Source organism: Narcine bancroftii, chromosome 3, assembly GCF_036971445.1.
Source record: "Narcine bancroftii isolate sNarBan1 chromosome 3, sNarBan1.hap1, whole genome shotgun sequence".
NCBI lineage: Eukaryota > Metazoa > Chordata > Chondrichthyes > Torpediniformes > Narcinidae > Narcine > Narcine bancroftii.
Window position 1 is genome coordinate 114312048 of NC_091471.1, and position 18672 is coordinate 114330719.

General features: G+C 40.6%; 2 protein-coding genes across 3 annotated transcripts in view; one reads left to right on the forward strand and one right to left on the reverse strand.

The window, feature by feature from the left end:
* The window catches only part of LOC138757507 (RELT-like protein 1), a 279768-nt gene that overhangs the window by 220687 nt on the left and 40409 nt on the right, over window positions 1-18672 (forward strand). The window lies entirely within an intron of this gene.
* The window catches only part of LOC138757506 (myb-like protein D), a 37071-nt gene that overhangs the window by 17458 nt on the left and 941 nt on the right, over window positions 1-18672 (reverse strand). The window lies entirely within an intron of this gene.

Sequence of the window (18672 nt, forward strand, 5' to 3'; positions counted from 1 at the left end):
TGTACACGCATATATACATATACACACACACACACATATATATATATATATATATATATATATATATATATATACCCATATACACACATACATATAGTTCGTGGTCATTTTTACTCTCGTTACGTCTTCATCTCTCTGCCTGTTTTGTAGTTGTTCTACAAATTTTCGTGCTTCCTCCGGATCCGAGAATAGTCTGTTTTGCTGCCCTGGAATAACTATTTTAAGTACCGCTGGGTACTTTAGCATAAATTTATATCCTTTTATCCATAGGATTGCTTTTGCTATATTAAACTCCTTTCTCTTCTTCAGGAGTTCAAAACTTATGTCTGGATAGAAAATTTTTTTTTGACCTTTGTATTCCAGTGGCTTTTTGTCTTCTCTTATTTTCTTCATTGCTTTCTCCAATATATTTTCTCTTGTTGTATATCTCAAGAATTTTACTAAAATGGATCTTGGTTTTTGTTGTGGCTGTGGTTTCGGGGCTAATGTTCTATGTGCCCTTTCTATTTCCATTTCTTCCTGTAATTCTGGTCTTCCTAGGACCCTGGGGATCCAATCTTTTATAAATTCTCTCGTATTCTTGCCTTCTTCATCTTCCTTAAGGCCCACTATCTTTATATTATTTCTTCTATTATAATTTTCCATTATATCTATCTTCTGAGCTAACAGCTCTTGTGTCTCTTTAACTTTTTTATTAGACTCTTCTAATTTCTTTTTTAAGTCCTCTACTTCCATTTCTATGGCTGTTTCTCGTTCTTCCACCTTGTCCACTCTTTTTCCTACATCTGACATGACCATCTCTAATCTATTCATTTTTTCTTCTGCACTTTTAATTCTTCTTTTTATTTCACTAAATTCTTGTAATTGCCATTCTTTTACTGATTCCATATATTCTTTAAAAAAAAATATCCATTGTCTTGCCTTTCCCTTCTTCTTCCATTTCTCTATGTTCTTCTTCTTCTTCCTCTGGGTTGGTCATCTGTTGTTTCCTTGTTTTCTTTTTACTCTCTTCTTTCTTGTTCTCTTTATTTTCTATGTTCTCTTCCTGTTGTTGTGTTGCAGCTGTCATTCTCAGCTGTGGAGATCGACTCCTCAGCTGGTCCCCCCTCCCGTCAGTGTTTTTTTTTCATGCGCATCGCGCATGCGCGACTCCTCACGCATGCGCGATGCGCACTTTTACTTGGCTCCGCGAGCCATTTTTGTAGTCCCGAGCTCGGGACTTCAACTGACCTTAGGGAGCGGGCTTCTCTCTCCGCGGCGGGCCTCCTCGGACAAGTAAGGCCTTCACCTTCTTCTTCCGACGTTCTTTCTTCTTCTCTTCTTCCCGTTGCTTTTGACTTTTCTTTCTTTGCTGCCATTTTCTTTCCACCTTTACTTTCACTTTGTTTTAATTTTTATGTTTGTGCCTTTGTGTTTTGTGTGTTTTTTTAAAACTTTTCCGGAGAGGGCTGGAGTTCCCTGACCGGCCACTACTCCATCACGTGACTCCTTTTCAAAGTAACTTTTGTTTAAGTAACCATTTGTCTTGATGAATTTCTATTACTGCTGGGTTTTGGGGTGCTCTGGGCCTGTCACAGGTGAAAAGGGAAAAATTTAGGGGGAATATTAGGAGGACCTTCTTTAAACAGAAAGTGGTGGGAGTGTGGAATGAACTGCTAGTTGAAGTGGTAAATGTGGGCTCAATTTTACCATTTAAGAAGAATTTGGACAGGAGCGACATAGAGGGCTATGGATTGGGTGCAGGACAGTGGTACTAGGTGGACTAATAATTTGACACAGACTAGAAGGACCGAAGGGCCTGTTTCTGTGCTGTAATTTTCAATGGTTCTCTGGTTCTATGCTCTCAACATCACCAAGATGTTACATACTAGATAGCAGCAATAGAAATGAGCCCAGATGAGTTGTATTTAAAATAATATATTTAATTGTTAATAAACAATAATATAGCACTTTATCTAATTTAACTAACTTATCTCCACTTATTTAACAACCCTCAACTATGTGCAAACATAGTGGTGTGTGTATGTGCTACCCCAAGCCTCTACAGCTCAAGGCACAATTCTCGGAAGGGAATTCAAAGTTCAGTTTCGTAAATTCATTGTTGACACGTAAACTTGAAATTGATGTGATACACAGACCTTAGATGGATGAGACACACAGGCTTTAAATGGATGAGATACACAGGCTTTAGATTAATTAGCAGTTCATGAAGTGGGTGAAAGAGACTGGAGGTGACAAAATGTTTATAACTGATGAAACCTTTGTTGAGATGCTTCAAGCAAAATGTCCTTTTTAGACATGTGCCAACCAAAACTTCCTCTTCTTTGATGTAGGGGACACAAAGCAAGTGATGCTTCCAGGCTTCCAGAACCATTTTCATGGATCAGCCAAACTCAAGTGACTCTCACTCTGGTCACTATCCAAGTGGAGTATTTCTTCAGCAAGTAGAACCTTTTTGTGGGTCACTACTCACAGAGTAGTATTCTCATTCCTCTATAACAGAGAGGAGGAAATTAGACAGATTGTCCATAACCACACATGAGGCCAATCCTCTTCCAAGAGCTGCTTGCTCCTGTGCTGATTCCTTAAAATGGCCCCCAAGCAAATTTGTGCACTCAGTCTTAATCTGTTGGTCACATGGTTTCTGCATGAGGTTTTAGGGGCACTGCCTTGCTTCTCTTCAATTGTATCAATTTTATGAACATGCTATTCAAAGCTTGCTGCCATTTCACCATCACTTTCCAAAAACCTGCAGGACTGTGGAAAATTTATTTTCTTAAAGGAAAAAATGTGAAAAAACTGAAAAATGTGAGCATGTAACACCTCCCTCCAACAAAGAAATTCTTGAGCTATAAGACCAAACTACAACCTACAATGTTTGAAATCAGAATCAGGATTTATTGTCATGAACAAGTAATGATATTCGGTGTTTTATGGCAGCGTTGTTGTGCAAACATACATATTAAAACCATCTTATCACCTTACTATAAAAAAATAACAATAACAGGGCATGAACAGTAAGGCATTGTCTTTGGTTCATTGATTATTCAGGAATCTGATGGCAGCGGGGAAGATGTTGTCATTGAGTGCTCGTCTTTAGGCTCCTGTACCTTTTCCCCGATGGTAGCAGAGTGAGGAGGGTGTGGTCTGGGTGGTGGGGGTCTCTGAAGATAGAGGCTGCTTTTTTTAAGGTACCGCTTCATGTAGATGTCCTCGATGGAGTGATCTGGTGCCTGTGATGTCACAGGCCGAATTAGCAACCCTTTGGATTTTTTCCTTGTCCTGAGATTTGGTGTCTCCATACCAGACAGTGATACAACCAGCCAGAATGCTCTCCACGGTACACTTTTAGAAGTTTACAACAGTCTTCAGTGACATACCAAATCTCCTCAAACACCTCACAAAGTATAGTCGCTGGCGAGCCTTCTTTGTGATTGCATGGAGGCTCCAGGACAGATCCTCAGAGATGTTGACACCCAAGAATTTGAAGTTCTCGACCCTCTCCACTACTGAGCCCTTGATGAGCCCTTGATGTTGTTCCCCTGACTTCCTCCTGAAGGCCACAATCATATTCTTGGTTTTGCTAACATTGTTGCCATTACTCCATTCAATGAGCTGATCTCTCTCCCTCCTGTATGTTTCCTCATTGCCGTTTGTGATTCTGCCAACAGCTGTGGAGTCATCGGCAAACTCATAAATGGCATTGGAATTGTGCCTGGCCTCACAGTTGTGGGTGTATAATGAGTAGAGTAGTAGGATAAGCACACATCCTTGGGGTGCACCTGTGTTGATGATCAGTGAGGAGGAGATGTTGTTTCTAATTCATACTGACTGTGACTTTCCAATGATAAAGTCAAGGATCCAGTTGCAGACAGGGATACAGAGGCCTAGAGTTTGTAGCTTCTTGACCAGCACTGAGGGAATAATGGTAATGAAGGGCAAGCTGTAGTCTGTGAAGATCAGCTGTATGTATGAATTGCTTCTTTTGAGATGATCCAGAGCTGAGTGGAGAGTCAGTGATATTGCATCTGCCTTAAATAATACATTACATGACATAACCCAGACAAATAAACATTTTTCAGTAATATTGCAAGCTTTACACCTTGAAAGGCCATTAGCAAATTTTTTTTACAGAATTTTCTGTGAGACCCAACCATTCCCAAAAATTTCCCAATAGTTTTCTTACCCACAGGTTTTGGGAAACTCATAAATTGTCTGAACTTTCGCCTGGATAGGCATCAACTTGCCCTGACCAACAACATTATAGTAGCATGGCCACATTCACTTTTCACTATATTAACAGTAAGATTGGCTTTCAGAATTTGTCAAACAGTTTCTCTTGGGCCAATTCACAGACTTTCTGCAAAAAAAAAAATTAAATTTCAAGACATAATCCAACAATTTCAACTAACCATCCTCATTAACCCATTGATCCTTCAGCATCCCTGAAAGTCCTCTAACTTGCTGACCAAACCTCAACTCAGAGGGGCTAAAGTCTAATGTCTCTGTTACAGACTCTATTGCTGTAAACAAGAGAAAATGGACACCCTCATTCCAGTCCATCTCATGATCAACACAATAGGTCCCCATCATGGTTTTTAAAGTTGAATGGAACCTCTCCAAGTCTCCTTGAGACCTGGATGATGTGCAGTTGATGTGATCTTGTTAGCCCCCAATCTACAAGTTAACTACTGAAACAATCCCAACATGAAACCATTTCCTTGGGCTGATTGGATCTCTTCACACAAACCAAGCAAAGTGAAAACTTTAAAAGAGCTCTTGACACAGTCTTTGCTTCAGTATTTCCAAGTGGAACTTAATTTCCTCCTCAGACAAAACCTTACTCTCGGGTTTACCACTGGAACTCTGGTCTAACCCTTTCATCAATCTATTGAATGCTCTTTGCACAGCCTTTTAAGCAAACATACTACAATACTCAGAAATGCTGGAGAAACTTAGCAGGTCATGCAGCATTTATAGGAAGTAAAAGGTAAGAAATCTTTCAGGCCTGAGTGTTACTTCAAGCTATGAGCAAAAAGCAGACAGGTATCTGAATAAAAAGTTGGGGGTGGGGAGTAGTGGGGAGGGACAGGAGAAGAGGGAGGAAGGAGCATTAGAAGGAGTACAAGCATCAAAACTTCCTTATTCAAATACCCTACCCTTTCTATGAATGTCAACATTCCATTGGCCTTCCAATTTACATGCTTTGTGTATCATGAACTAGGACCACAGTTCCCAAATAGAATGACAGAGTTATGATAATCATGGGGGATTTTAACATGATAGTAGATTGGGAAAACCAGGTTGGGACTGGATCTCAAGAGAGAGAATTTATAGAAAGCCTACAGATGGCTTTTTAGAGCAGCTTCTTGATGAGCCCACTCAGGGATCGGCTGTACTGGATTGAGTGTTGTATAATTCACCAGAAGTGATTTGAGAGCTTAGAGTAAAGGAACTATTAGGGGGCAGTAATCATAATATGATTGAGTTCAATTGGAGATTGAATGAGGAGAAACTAAAGTCAGACGTTTTGGTATTTGTGGAGTAAAGGGAATTACTTTGGGATGAGAGAAGAACTGATCAAAGATTGAATGGAGGCACTAGTAAGGAAGACAGCAAAGCAGCAATGGACGGAGATTTTGTAAGAAAAGAGGACAGTGCAGGATAAATACATACCAAAAATAAAAGAAACATTGAAATGGAAAAAAAAAATCACATCTGTGGCTATCAAGGAAAGTCAAAGCCAACGTAAAACCAATAGAGAGGGCATACAAGGAAGAAAAACTTAGTGGGAAGATAGAGGGTTGGGTTTTTTAAAATGTGCAGAAGATAAATAAAAAACCCATAAAGAGAGAAATGAAGAAGTATGAAAGTAGGCTAGTAAATAATATCAAAAAGGATTCAAAAAGCTTCTTCAAGTATATAAAGAAGAAAAGAGGTGAGAGTAGATAGAGGACCACTAGAAAATGAAGCTGGAGAAATAATAATGGGTGACAAGGAGATGGTAGTGGAACTAAATGAGTATTTTGCATCAGTTTTCACTGGAAGTCATCAGCATTGCGGCACATGTCGAAGGGTATCAGGGAAGGGAAGTGAATGCGATGAATATTTCAGGGGAGAAGGAGGTCAGAAAGCTGAATGGTCTCAAGGTGGATATATCTCCTGAACCAAATGGATTGCACCCTTGGATCCTGAAAGAAGTACTGGTAGATATTGTGGAGGCATTAGTAATCTTTCAGGAATCAATAAATTCTGGTATAGTCACGGAGGACTAGAAAATCATAAATATCTTCCCTCTATTCAAGAAGTAGGGAGGCAGCAGAAAGCAAATTATAGACCGGTTAGTGTGATCTCAGTGGTTGGGAAGATATTGGAGTCGATTGTCAAGAATGAAGCAACAGAGTGCATGGAGGCACATGATAGGATAGGCCAACTTGCCTGACAAACCTTTCCAAATTCTTTGAGGAGGTGACAAGCAAGCTGGATAATGGAGATGCAGTGGATGTTGTGTACTTTGATTTTCAAGGTCTTTGGCAATGTGCTGCACATGAGGCCACAGAACAAGGTAATAGCCATGGTAAAACAGGAAATATAATAGGGTCAGTAGAGCATTGGCTCATTGGCAGGATGCAGAGAGTTGGAATAAAGGGATCGTATTCTGATTGGCTGCCAGTTACTAGTAGTGATCCAAAGGAATCTTTGTTGGGGCCATTTCTTTTTATGTTGTATCTTAATGATTTGGATTCTAGAATGAATGGATTTATGGCCAAGTTAGAATTATAAGAACATAAGAAATTGGAGCAGGAGTTGGATATCCAGCCAGTCAAGCCTGCTCTGCCATTCAATGTGATCATTGTTGATCACATTACCTACCTGCCTTTTTCCCATATCCCTTAAATCCCTTATTATGTGAAAATCTATCCAAACTTGTCTGAAATATATTTATTGAGGTAGCCTCCACTGCTTAAATAGGCTGCAAATTCCACAGTTTCACCACCTTCTGGGAAAAGCAGTTTCTCTTCCTTTCTGTTCTAAATCTACTACCCTGAATTTTGAGGCCATGTCCCCTAGTTCTGGTCTCCTTGAACAATCTAAACAACTTACCTATCTCTATCTTATATGTGCCTTTCATAATTTTAAATGTTTCTATATGATCCTATCTCATTCTTCTAAATTCCAGTTAGTACATTCCTAGATGACTCAATCTCTCCTCAGTGGCTAACCCCTTCAACCGTGGGATAACCTGCTGAACCTCTTCTGTACCGCCTTCAAACCCAGTACATCTTTCCTCAAGTAGGGAGACCAGAATTGTACTCAGTGCTCCAAATGTGGCTTCACCAGTATCTTGTACAGTTGCAGCATAACCTCCCTGCTCTTAAATTCAATTCCGCTAGCAATGAAGGCCATCATTCCATTGGCCTTCTTGATAGCCTGCTAGACCTGCAAACCTATCTTATGCAATTCATGAGTAAGCACGCCCCAGTCCTTCTGCACAGCAGCATGCTGCAATCACTTTCCATTTAAATAATATTCTGATCTTACATTTTTCCTTCCAAAGTGAATAACCTCATATTTGACAACAATTGTTCTCCATCTGCCACACCTTTGCCCACTCACTTAACCTATCTATATCTCTGTGATTGTCCGTATCCTCTGCACAATTCGCTTTTCCACTCAATTTAGTGTCAGCACCAAGCTTAGATACACTACACTCTGTCCTCTCTTCCAGATCAATTATGTATAACGTGAATTGACTCACCACCAATTATCAACCAGAAAAACACACCTGTATCCCAACTCTCTGCTTTCTATTGCTTAACCAATCCTCTATACATTACCCCTAGCTCCATCCATCCCTATCTTCTCTATAAATCTTTTATGTGTCAACTTATTGAATGCCTTCTGAAAATCCTGGTAAACAACCTCTACCTACTCCCCTCTAACTACCATGCTCATTATATCCTTGAAGAGCTCCAGTAAGTTTGTCAAACAGGACCTGCCTTTTCTGAATTCATGCTGCGTTTGCCTGATGGATCGCTATTTCTTCTTTAATGATAGCTTCAAGCTTTTTCCCAAACTATAGATGTTAAACTAACTGCCTATAGTTCTCTGCCTTTGCCTACATCCTTTTTTTGAAAAGGGGTGTGAGATTCACCATCTTCCAGTTCACTGGGACCTGGCCAGAGTCCAGAGAATATTGGTAAATTATCACCAAAGTCTCGACTATAACTTCTGCCATTCATTTCAGTATCCTGGGATGCATTCCATCAGGACCAGGGGATTTATCTATCTTTAGACCCTCGAGTTTTCTGAGTACAACTTCTTTAGTGATAGCTATTACACCCGGGTCGTCACCTCCCATCACATCCTTAACATTTGTCTTTGGCATATTCAACATGTCCTCCACTATAAATACCAACCCAAAATTGTTATTCAAAGTCTCAGCTATTTCCTTATTACACAATTTCAATCCACCTTCTCATCTCCCAAGGGACCAATCTTCATTTTAACTACCCTTTTGCGCTCTATATGATTCTAAAACCTTTTACCGTCTATTTTTATATTTTGTGCTAATCTTTATTATAGTCTACCCTCCCTCTCTTTAGGGTCACTTCGTGGTCCTTTGTTGCTTTTTCTAGTTTCTCACTGCTCTTGCCAACTTTGTGCACATGATCTTTTAGTTTGATAAGATCCTTCATCTCCTTAATTATCCAAGACTGACTGGCCCCACCCTTAATGTCCTGGAATATACGCTTGTTGAGCACCTTGAAAAATCTCTATTGAAGTCCTTCACTGTTCCTCAACTGTCCTTCCATAGAGCCTGTGTTCCCACTCTACCCTGGCCAATTCCTCCCTCATCCCCTTGTAGTTTCCCTCGTTTAGGCATAACACACTTGTTTTATACCAAACTATTGTATCCTCCATTTGTATGATAAAGTGAATCATGCTGTGACCACTCTTTCTTAGAGGATCCCTACCTATAAGATCATTAAGTTTACCTGTTTCATTGCACAGGACCAGACCTAAGATAACATGTTTCCTTGTAAGTTCAGTAACATGCGGTTCAAAACAGCCATCACATGTGCATTCTATGAAGTCCTCTTGAAGGTTACTTGACTAACCTGATTCACCCAATCTATGTGCATGTTAAAGTCCCCCATGGCAACTGTTGTTCCATCTTTGCATGTCTCCAATATTTCTCACTTTATTGCCTTTGCCACTGTATTGGGTAGCCTGTGGACAACTCCCACTAGTGATTTTTTTTTTCTTTTACTATTTATAATCTGTACCCAAATGGACTCAACATTTTGCTCATTAGATCTTACATCATCTCTCACCCTTTTGCTCTGATTTCATCATTAAGTAAGAGGGGAACCCCACCTCCCTTAACTTCCTGCGTGGCCTTCCTTACTACCTGATATCCTTGGATATTTACTTCCTAATTCTCTTCATCCTCCAACCATATGTCTGTAATGATATTAAATCATATCCCTTTATACTGATATGTGCCACAAGTTCAAAAACTATGGACATTCAGATAATGAACCTTTATATCGATAGTGCTTTTATAATCTGGTAATCCTTGCCTCTTTTGCCCTTGATTTTTATCCCCTCTACTCTTACTTTTCTCTTTTTTAACTTTTGTTTTTTCTTTATCCTTCCCTCTGCAATCTGTTGAACCAACTCCCCCACTATTTAGGTTAAACCCCAATCCACAGTCCTACTTACGCAATTTGCTAGGATCCAGATCCCAATACGGTTTAGATGGAGCCTGTAGCCTTCAAACAGTTCCTTCCTTCCCCAGTTCTGGTGCCAATTTCTCATGAATAAGAACCCATTTCTCCAATACCAATCCTTGAGCCATGCATCTAACTCTAATCTTCTGGACCTTGTGCCAATTTGCACATGGCTCAGGTAGTCATCCAGAGATTATCAACTTTTTGGTTCTGCTTTTTAATTTGGGGGTCCATAGCTCCACAAAATCCCGTTAGCAGAACCTCTTTCCTGATTTTATCTATGTCGTTGGTAACCATATGGATCTCAATAATTGGATCTTGCTCCTCCCACTGCAAATTCCTCTGCAGGTCAAATAAAATGTCCTGAACCTGGGCACCAGGCAGGCAACACAACCTTCAGGACACTTTAACCTTGTGACAGAGTACTTTGTCTATTCATCTCATTATACTATCCCTGATTACCACTGCATTTCTCAACCATCTGTCTCTTGAATGGCTTCCTGAACCACTATGCCATGGAAGCTCAAGCTTCCTACAGCCCCCACTCTAATTAACACGAGGAGTAAGAATCTCAGACTTGTGAGATAAGATCAAGGGCTGAGGCTTCTCCTGCACTGTCTCTCTGACCACAGGCTGAATTTGTGGCAGCTATTTCTGATGAGTGTGACTACCTCCTGAAACACTGTGTCCTCCCATGTGTTGCAGTGTTTGAAGCTCAGATTCCAAGTCATCAGTTTTGAGCCTTTTTTGCAGATAGGTGGAGAAGCAGGTAGTTTTAAGGAAACAGGGAGGCTGCAGAAGGATTTAGACAGATTAGGAGAATGGGCAGAGAAATGGCAAATGAAAGAACATGTCAGAAAGGATACGATCATGCACTTTGATAGTATAAATAAATGGGCAAACTATTTTTGAAATGAGGAGAAAATTAAAAATACCCAGATGCACATGAACTGGTGAGACCTCACTTGTAGTATTGTGAGCAGTGTTAGGCTTCTCATTTAATACAGGGTGTGCTCAACATTGGAGACTGTTCAGAGGAGGTTCACCAGGATGACTCTGGGAATGAACTGGTTATCATATGAGGAGTATTTGACAGCTCTTGGCCTGTACTCATTTGAATTTTAGAGAATGAAGGGGGATCTCACTGAAACATTTTAAATATTGAAACACATGGACAGAGTAGATACAGAAAGATTGTTTTCCCAAGGTGGGAGAGTCTCGGACAAGACGGCATAACTTCAGGATTGAAGGACATCTGCTTAGAACAGAGATGTATAGGAATTTCTTCAGCCAGAGGGTGGTAAATCTGTGGAATTTGTTGCCGCAGGCAGTTGTGAAGGCCGCTCGTTGGGTGTCTTTAAGGTAGAGATTGATAGATTCTTGATAAGCCAGGGCATCAGAGATTATGGGGAGAATGCCGGGCAGTGGAGTTGGAGTGCAATAATGGATCAACTCTTCACTAAATGGTACGGCAGATTTGATGGGCTACATACCCTATTTATGCTCCTGTAGTGGTACGCATACAGAGATGCGGACCGGCCCACAAAATGGCCAATGAATGCACGGACCTGTGGGTGACACCAGCCATTGTCCCAGGTGACCTCCTGCATGGCGGGAAGTTGGGGAAATGTGGCGGAACGCTGGCCTGCCTCCGATGATGTTGAGCTCATGGGGCCCATATAAATGCGACAATCAGTATAATAAACCAGTCCCAATTTCAAGGTTTTGGTGTGCATGTCGCTCTTCTCCACGCTCATGTATTGCAAACACTACTTTCCTAGGTCTTGTGATCTTTGTACCATGACATTTTGAAGACTCACTCCATTGATAATCAATTTGCCCTTTCATTCTTCTTTCTAATTTGGACAACCTGACTTTTTCATAGAAACATAGAAACATAGAAGATAGGAGCAGGAGGAGGTCATTCGACCCTTCGAGACTGCTCCGCCATTCAATGAGATCATGGCTGATCTTAAAGTTCAGTACCCTGTCCCCGCCTTCTCTCCGTAACCTTTAATGCCCTTATACTGAAGAAATATATCTAATTCCCTCTTAAATATATTTAATGAACCTGCCTCTACTACCCTCTGTGGCAATGAATTCCACAGATTCACCACCCTCTGGGTCAAGAAATTCCTCCTCATCTCGGTCCTAAATGGTTTGCCTATTATCCTCAAACCATGGCCCCGGGTTCTGGAATTTCCCATCATTGGAAACATCCCATCTGCATCCATTCTGTCCAGTCCTGCCAGAATTTTATAGGTCTCTATGAGATCCCCTCTCAATCTTCTAAACTCCAGCGAGTGCAATCCCAATTTGCGCAATCTTTCCTCATAAGTCATTCCTGCCATTCCAGGTATCAGCCTGGTGAATCGCCTCTGCACTCCCTCCATTGCAAGAACATCCTTCCTTAGATAAGGTGACCAAAACTGCACACAATACTCCAGGTAGGGTCTCACCAAGGCCCTGTACAGCTGCAGTAAGGTATCCTTGTTCCTAAACTCAAACCCTCTTGATATGAAGGCCAACATACCATTTGCCTTTTTAACCACCTGCTGTAACTGCATGCTCGCCTTCAGAGACTGGTGTACAAGTACCCCTAGGTCTCTCTGCACTTCCCCATCTCCCAATCTATTGCCATTCAAATAGTAATCTGCCCTCCGGTTTGTATTGCCAAAGTGGATAACCTCACATTTGTTGAGGTTATCATTGCCTTATCATTGCATAATACCCAATCTAAAATAGCCTGCTCCCGAGTTGGTTCCTCAACATATTGGTCTAGATAACCGTCCCATAAACATTCAAGGGATTCCTCCTCCTCAGTATTTTTACTAATTTGGCTAGTCCAATCTATATGCAAATTAAAGTCTCCCATGATGACAGCTGTTCCCTCATTGCACGCTTTTATAATTTCTCTTTTAATGCCTTCCTTCACCTCTACACTACTATTTGGAAGCCTATATACCACCCCCACTAAGGTTTTCCTCCCCTTGCTATTCCTCAGTTCTACCCATATAGATTCCGCATCTTCCGAGTTGATATCCTTTCTGTCAATCGTGTCGGTCCCTTCTCTCACCATCAATACTACCCCACCCCCTTTTCTTTCTTGCCGATCCCTCCTAAATATCGTATACCCCGGGATGTTAAGTTCCCAGGCTTGCCCACCCTGCAGCCACGTTTCTGTAATCCCAATCAAATCATATTTGTTTATCTCAATTTCCACAGCTAATTCATCTACCTTGTTCCGAATGCTTCTTGCATTAAGATATATAGCCTTCAGATTTGCTTTTTTCATCCCCCTTGCTCTTTCTGATTTTTTACTTTCGCTGCCTAACCTAACTTTTCCTGTTTTATCTTTTCTATCCTTTGCCCTATCATACAGGTTCCCACCCCCCTGCCAAATTAGTTTAAACCACACCCGACGGCTGTACCAAACCTAGCTGCCAATATATTGACCCCTTTTGGGTTTAGGTGTAACCCATCCTTCTTGTAGAGGTCATGCCTTCCCCAAAAGAGATCCCAATGATCCAAGAAGCCAAAACCCTGTCCTTTACACCAGCCCCTCAGCCACACATTCATTTTTCTTAACCTTCCATTTTTGTCCTCAGTTGAACTTGGCACAGGTAGCAAACAAGAGATCACCACCCTGGCTGTCCTATTTCTTAGTTTCTGTCCTAGCTCTCTGTAATCCTTTTTCAGTACTTCCTCCTTCTTTTTATCTATGTCATTGGTACCCAAATGTACCAAGACATCAGGATGTTCGCCTTCCCCTTTTAGAATACCCTGGACCCGATTTGAGATATCCCGCACCCTTGCACCAGGGAGGCAGCACACCATGCGGGCATACCTATCTGGCTCACAGAATCTCCTGTCTGTATTTCTGACAATGGAGTCCCCAATGACCACTGCATTCCTCTTTACCTTTTGGTCCACCATGCCAGGCTCAGTGCCAGCGACCTGGTCACTGCTGCCAGCTTCTGTCAGGTCATCTCCCTCAACAGCATCCAACAAAATATACCTGTTACTGAGAGGGATATTCACAGGTGTGCTCTCCATTTTCCTGGTATTTTTCTTCCCTCCCCTGACAGTTACCCACTTACCTGACACATCTGGTCTTGGGGTAACTATGTCCCTGAAAGTTGAATCTATCAACTCCTCACTCTCCCTTACCAGCTGTAGGTCCTCAAGTTGCAGCTCCAGTTCCCCAACTCGGTCCTTAAGGAACTGCATCTTGGTGCACCTGACGTAGATGTGGCTATTTGGGAGGGTGGGACTCACCCATGGTTCCCACATCTGACATCCAGTACAAAGCACTAACCCCATAGGCATGACTGAGCTAAAATAATGCCACTTACCTTTCTCCTCGCCTGCTTTTGCCTAAGCCTGTTGAGCCAAAGGCTGGAAGTCCTACTCCTTCAGTGCCCCACTCACTCATGATGCTCCATTTCCCACCTTCTTGCCTACTCACTTTACCTCTCCTTTTGCAGGCTCTTTGTATATTTCTCACACCTCACTATTCCACTCTGTATCATCAATAAATCATCAGTAGAGACTACTGTACACTTAACCTGCTTATCAGGTCATAACTATTGATTTTAAATTATATAGGCTCTGGCATTGATTCTGTATTGTGATATCCCAATACAGTCATGTGTCTGTTTGGGCAACGTCTGACCGCCTATACATTCGTGGTCCCATCGGAGAATGGAGCGTGGTGGACGTACATGAAGCAAGCTGCTAGAGTAAGTGCCAGAATCCAGGTCAACTGTATGGTTCAAAGGGCACTTAGACCAGGACATGAAAAGGGGAGGCTTTGAGGTATATGGGCAGAACACAGGCCACTAAAGCTAGCCAGTCACCGTGTTCGAGCAGGGCTGCCGAACAAAATGGTTCTGTGCGCCAGTGACGGGTGAAGCGCGATCATAGCAACAGTAATGGGAATTGCCGCATTGAAGAAAATCTGCAATTAACTGTGTGAACATGAAGTTGAACGTAAATAGAGACAGCTTTGTGAGGTGGTAAATGCAGAAAAGAAAATCAACATCTGATAACAAGGAGATTAAAGTCCTGGGGCACAAATTATACACGACCTGACTTCGGAGGGAAAGAGCTGAACTGGGACTTTCCGAGTCCAAGGACCAGAATCACAGCCAGATACAGTAGCTGAAATACAGTACTGTATGTTTATAGTATCTTGGCTATTTAATCAATACAGGTATACAACAGAATCTCATATAACTTTGCTAAGTATATAATATGGTGTTCACACAATGTCCATCTTATTTCACAGAATGTGTCGTGGACATTAAGCAACACGTGACTGTACTGTAATTCAATTGCCAAATTTTAAAAAAAAATCTGTTTTCTGTTCATTAGCTAATTCCTTACCTAAGTCAATATTTTATCACTATGTGTTTTTTTTCTTTTGGAGTAACGTTATCAAATGTCTTCTGGAAATCCAAATAAAGTACATGACTTTTATCCATGACATTCATTTTCCCATTTTTTTTTAAAGTCAAATTAACTGTGCGTGATTGTTTTGTGAATTTCTAAATGTCTGTTTTCTGTTCATTAGCTAATTCCTTACCTAAGTCAATATTTTATCACTATGTGTTTTTTTTCTTGTGGAGTAACCTTATCAAATGTCTTCTGGAAATCCAAATAAAGTACATGACTTTTATCCATGACATTAATTTTCCCATTTTCTTTTAAATTCAAATTAACTGTGCGTGATTGTTTTGTGAATTTCTAAATGTCTGATGATTAATATTAATATTACAGCAATAGATTCCAGCATCTTCACCATCGCCTCCTGCCTCCCGCCTCCCGCCTCATTGAATAGTGAAGATGTGTTTTCATTTATCAGCAGCAGGTCTCAGACAATAGTTTCAGACATCTGTTATATCCATTGTTTCTATTTCTAAATGGCTATCACAAAATCTTGTTACATTAAAGCAGAATCATATCTTGCAATTTGTGCTAAATCTAACTCCTGCACAGCAAGACTGTGAGAATCAGAAACCAGAATGCAGGAGGCTGAGACAGGGCAGAGTTCCCTCATCCAACCCACAGTCCTGTTAGAAGAGGGCACTTTTGGCGAATGAACTAGTGTGAGCAATGCACTGCATACAGTTTGTTCACATGTGATTTAATTCTCTTGTTTAAAGCAGACCAGGAAAATCTGCCATGATGATAATTTGATTCCATGCTGTGCCTTAAAGCAAACAGCATGGTAAACAATATGAATTCACTGGTGAGTAGAGATAGAATTTCAAATAAATAAAAGGCAAATAATTGCATGTTATATAAAAGAAATCATTGAATTAATTGGCTGCTTGGACTTACTCTCATTACTGGTCTGTGGTGAAAATGATTCAGCTGCAGACTACAATGTCAAGCAACTGTTCTGCTGGAGATTGGTTTTATATTTGCTTTGTAATTTAGGGTAAACTATTGCCAGGCAAACCTGAATAACTACATCTTTTAATCCTTCAGTGTGGGGACTGTATGTATTAACAACATGATGTAGGAATGGCAGGTGGTAGTCACACCAAGAAAAAAACAACAATCCAATTCTTTCAATTTTCCCTAAAATTAAAACAAAATCTTTTTGATGCGATATTATAAAAGATACATATAAACAATGGCCAAATGTATGGGAAACTGCTCGATTTAAATTCCCCAAGAAATGTTTAACAAATAATACTTGGCTAAATTAGCTCTCATTCTGTGGAAAGCCATGTGAAAAATAAGATACGTAAATATAACTGAGTTCAGATTGGAGACAATCTAAAACAGGCTTTTGTATGTGAATAGATAGACTCAATAGAGGGATTTTGGAACACTTTGATGATTCTTATAAAAGCAGTTGTCAGACCTATTCTACTCCTTTTTTTTAATGATGGGGCTTAACCTGAAGTGAAAACAGAGATGATTGCAGGCATATGCTAAAGAGTAGGTAAATGTTTTTCTTTAACTTACCATTATGTGGAGCTGGAGAGTAAAAGTTTGGTTCAGTTACCATTATTGCTCCATCTTCAACCTCCTAGTGTTCTTCCCTCCCTTGATATCTACTATTCTTAAGCAGACTGCCAGCCTTTGCTAGAAATAGAGGCAATCCATCTTATCAGAATGCTGTACGGGGATGCAATATGCTCAAGACTGAATTGTTTGCAACATTCTGCAGCCTACTTCTGAGTTAAAAACTGACTTGTAGCCCTCAAAGCCCACTGTTTAGTACTTAATGTTCTCATCCTGTTATGTGGCCTTATGAACCATACTGTCATCAAGCCATAAAAATAAAATTTGATGTAGTAAAGGTTTAAAGACAAAATGAATATAAAGACACATAGCCTACCCATGAAATTATCCAGTATCCAAAATAACTTCTATTTGCACTGATATTCCTTCTCTCAGGCACTTTGGATTTGGATTTGGCTTTTGTTCTGATTCTGTTTGTTTTGTATTTCTAACCAGTTATATCTTTCCATTTTACATCCATTATTAACTCTTTAGAAATACATTTAAATTTCACTAGGCTGCAGAGGGAAATAGGCACCCTAAAACAAATATCACAGATGTTTCACATAAATTCCACTCACTAAAAACATCACTAATACCACATGGAAATATGTATTCCCTCATCATAAAGAACTGATTTCTGCTCCCTTGCACACAAACAAAACCAAAATTAGGAACATATTCCCTATCTCATCAAGATGTCTGATGAGGCCATCTATGCCAGCTTTTCATCAGTCCCATTCCTTTATCATTTCCCTGTCAAGTATATCCTCTTTCATCCCAATTAACACTAACCCCCCCCACCACCCCCCCCCCACCCCTTCATCACTCATCTGTACAAGGACTCATTTATGGCAGTCAATTAACAGCAACCTGCAAAACCTTTGGGATGATGGTGCTAACCAGTAATCTGGATCAATATGGTCACAGAGGGAGCTCGAAACAGAGAGCATCAGAGGTCAGGATTGAACTCAGATGCTGGAGTTATGAGAAGGCAGAGCTACCTGCTTTGTCTCAATGCTGCTGCAGGCCTGCTAATTATCATTAAACATACTGCATTGTTTCACAAATGCAACCTAACATTGCAGTTGTCACAAATGCAAAGTATTCTTGACAGAAATATTTTTATTTTTGGCATACCGTCCATGTTTTTCATTCATTGGATGTAATCTGGCAAGGTGAAACAGATATTGAAAAAACCCCAAATCATTATCTCTGTAATTTCAATATGATAAGAAATGAGGGAAATTTGCAATTATTTGACAGTGTGCTCCTCGAGTCACACTGAAACTGGCCTCTTGAACTGCTGCATCTGCACTGGACATCAAGCATCCATCTACAGATCACCTTGTGCATCACCATCAACTCAATTTCCCCTCTTCTCCCCTTCGTCCTTCACAACCAGCCACTTACACCAGTTGGCAGTTATCTACAGCATCTTGGGTTGCAGGAGGAAACTGGACCATCTGGGGTAAAATGCGCAAACATTGCACAGACAGTACCAGAAGCCAGCATCTATCCCAGGTTTCAGGACTACCTCCTTCACTACCTCCTTCACTGGTCTGCCAGATTCCAAGCCAGGTAGAAGATGATCACTACTCTTATACTCTATACAGCTTTCAAGAAATAAAGTATCCACACACTTTACCCCTGAGCCACTATCCAGGATTCAGCATTACATTTGAATGAATGAACAGAATAAATCATATAATGTTTCCAAGCTAGCTCATTACAATTAACGTAAGACTGCTTCATCTGAGGAAAATTCTGTTAATTATTAATCTGTAGATAAAATAAATATTTAAAATGACTTTGGGCTTATAATTGCACCTCTGGATTGAAAAAAAAGTGGTTAGTTTTCATCCCATCTTTTACAATGCCATTCAAATGCCCTGTGGTAAAAATACTCTCTTCT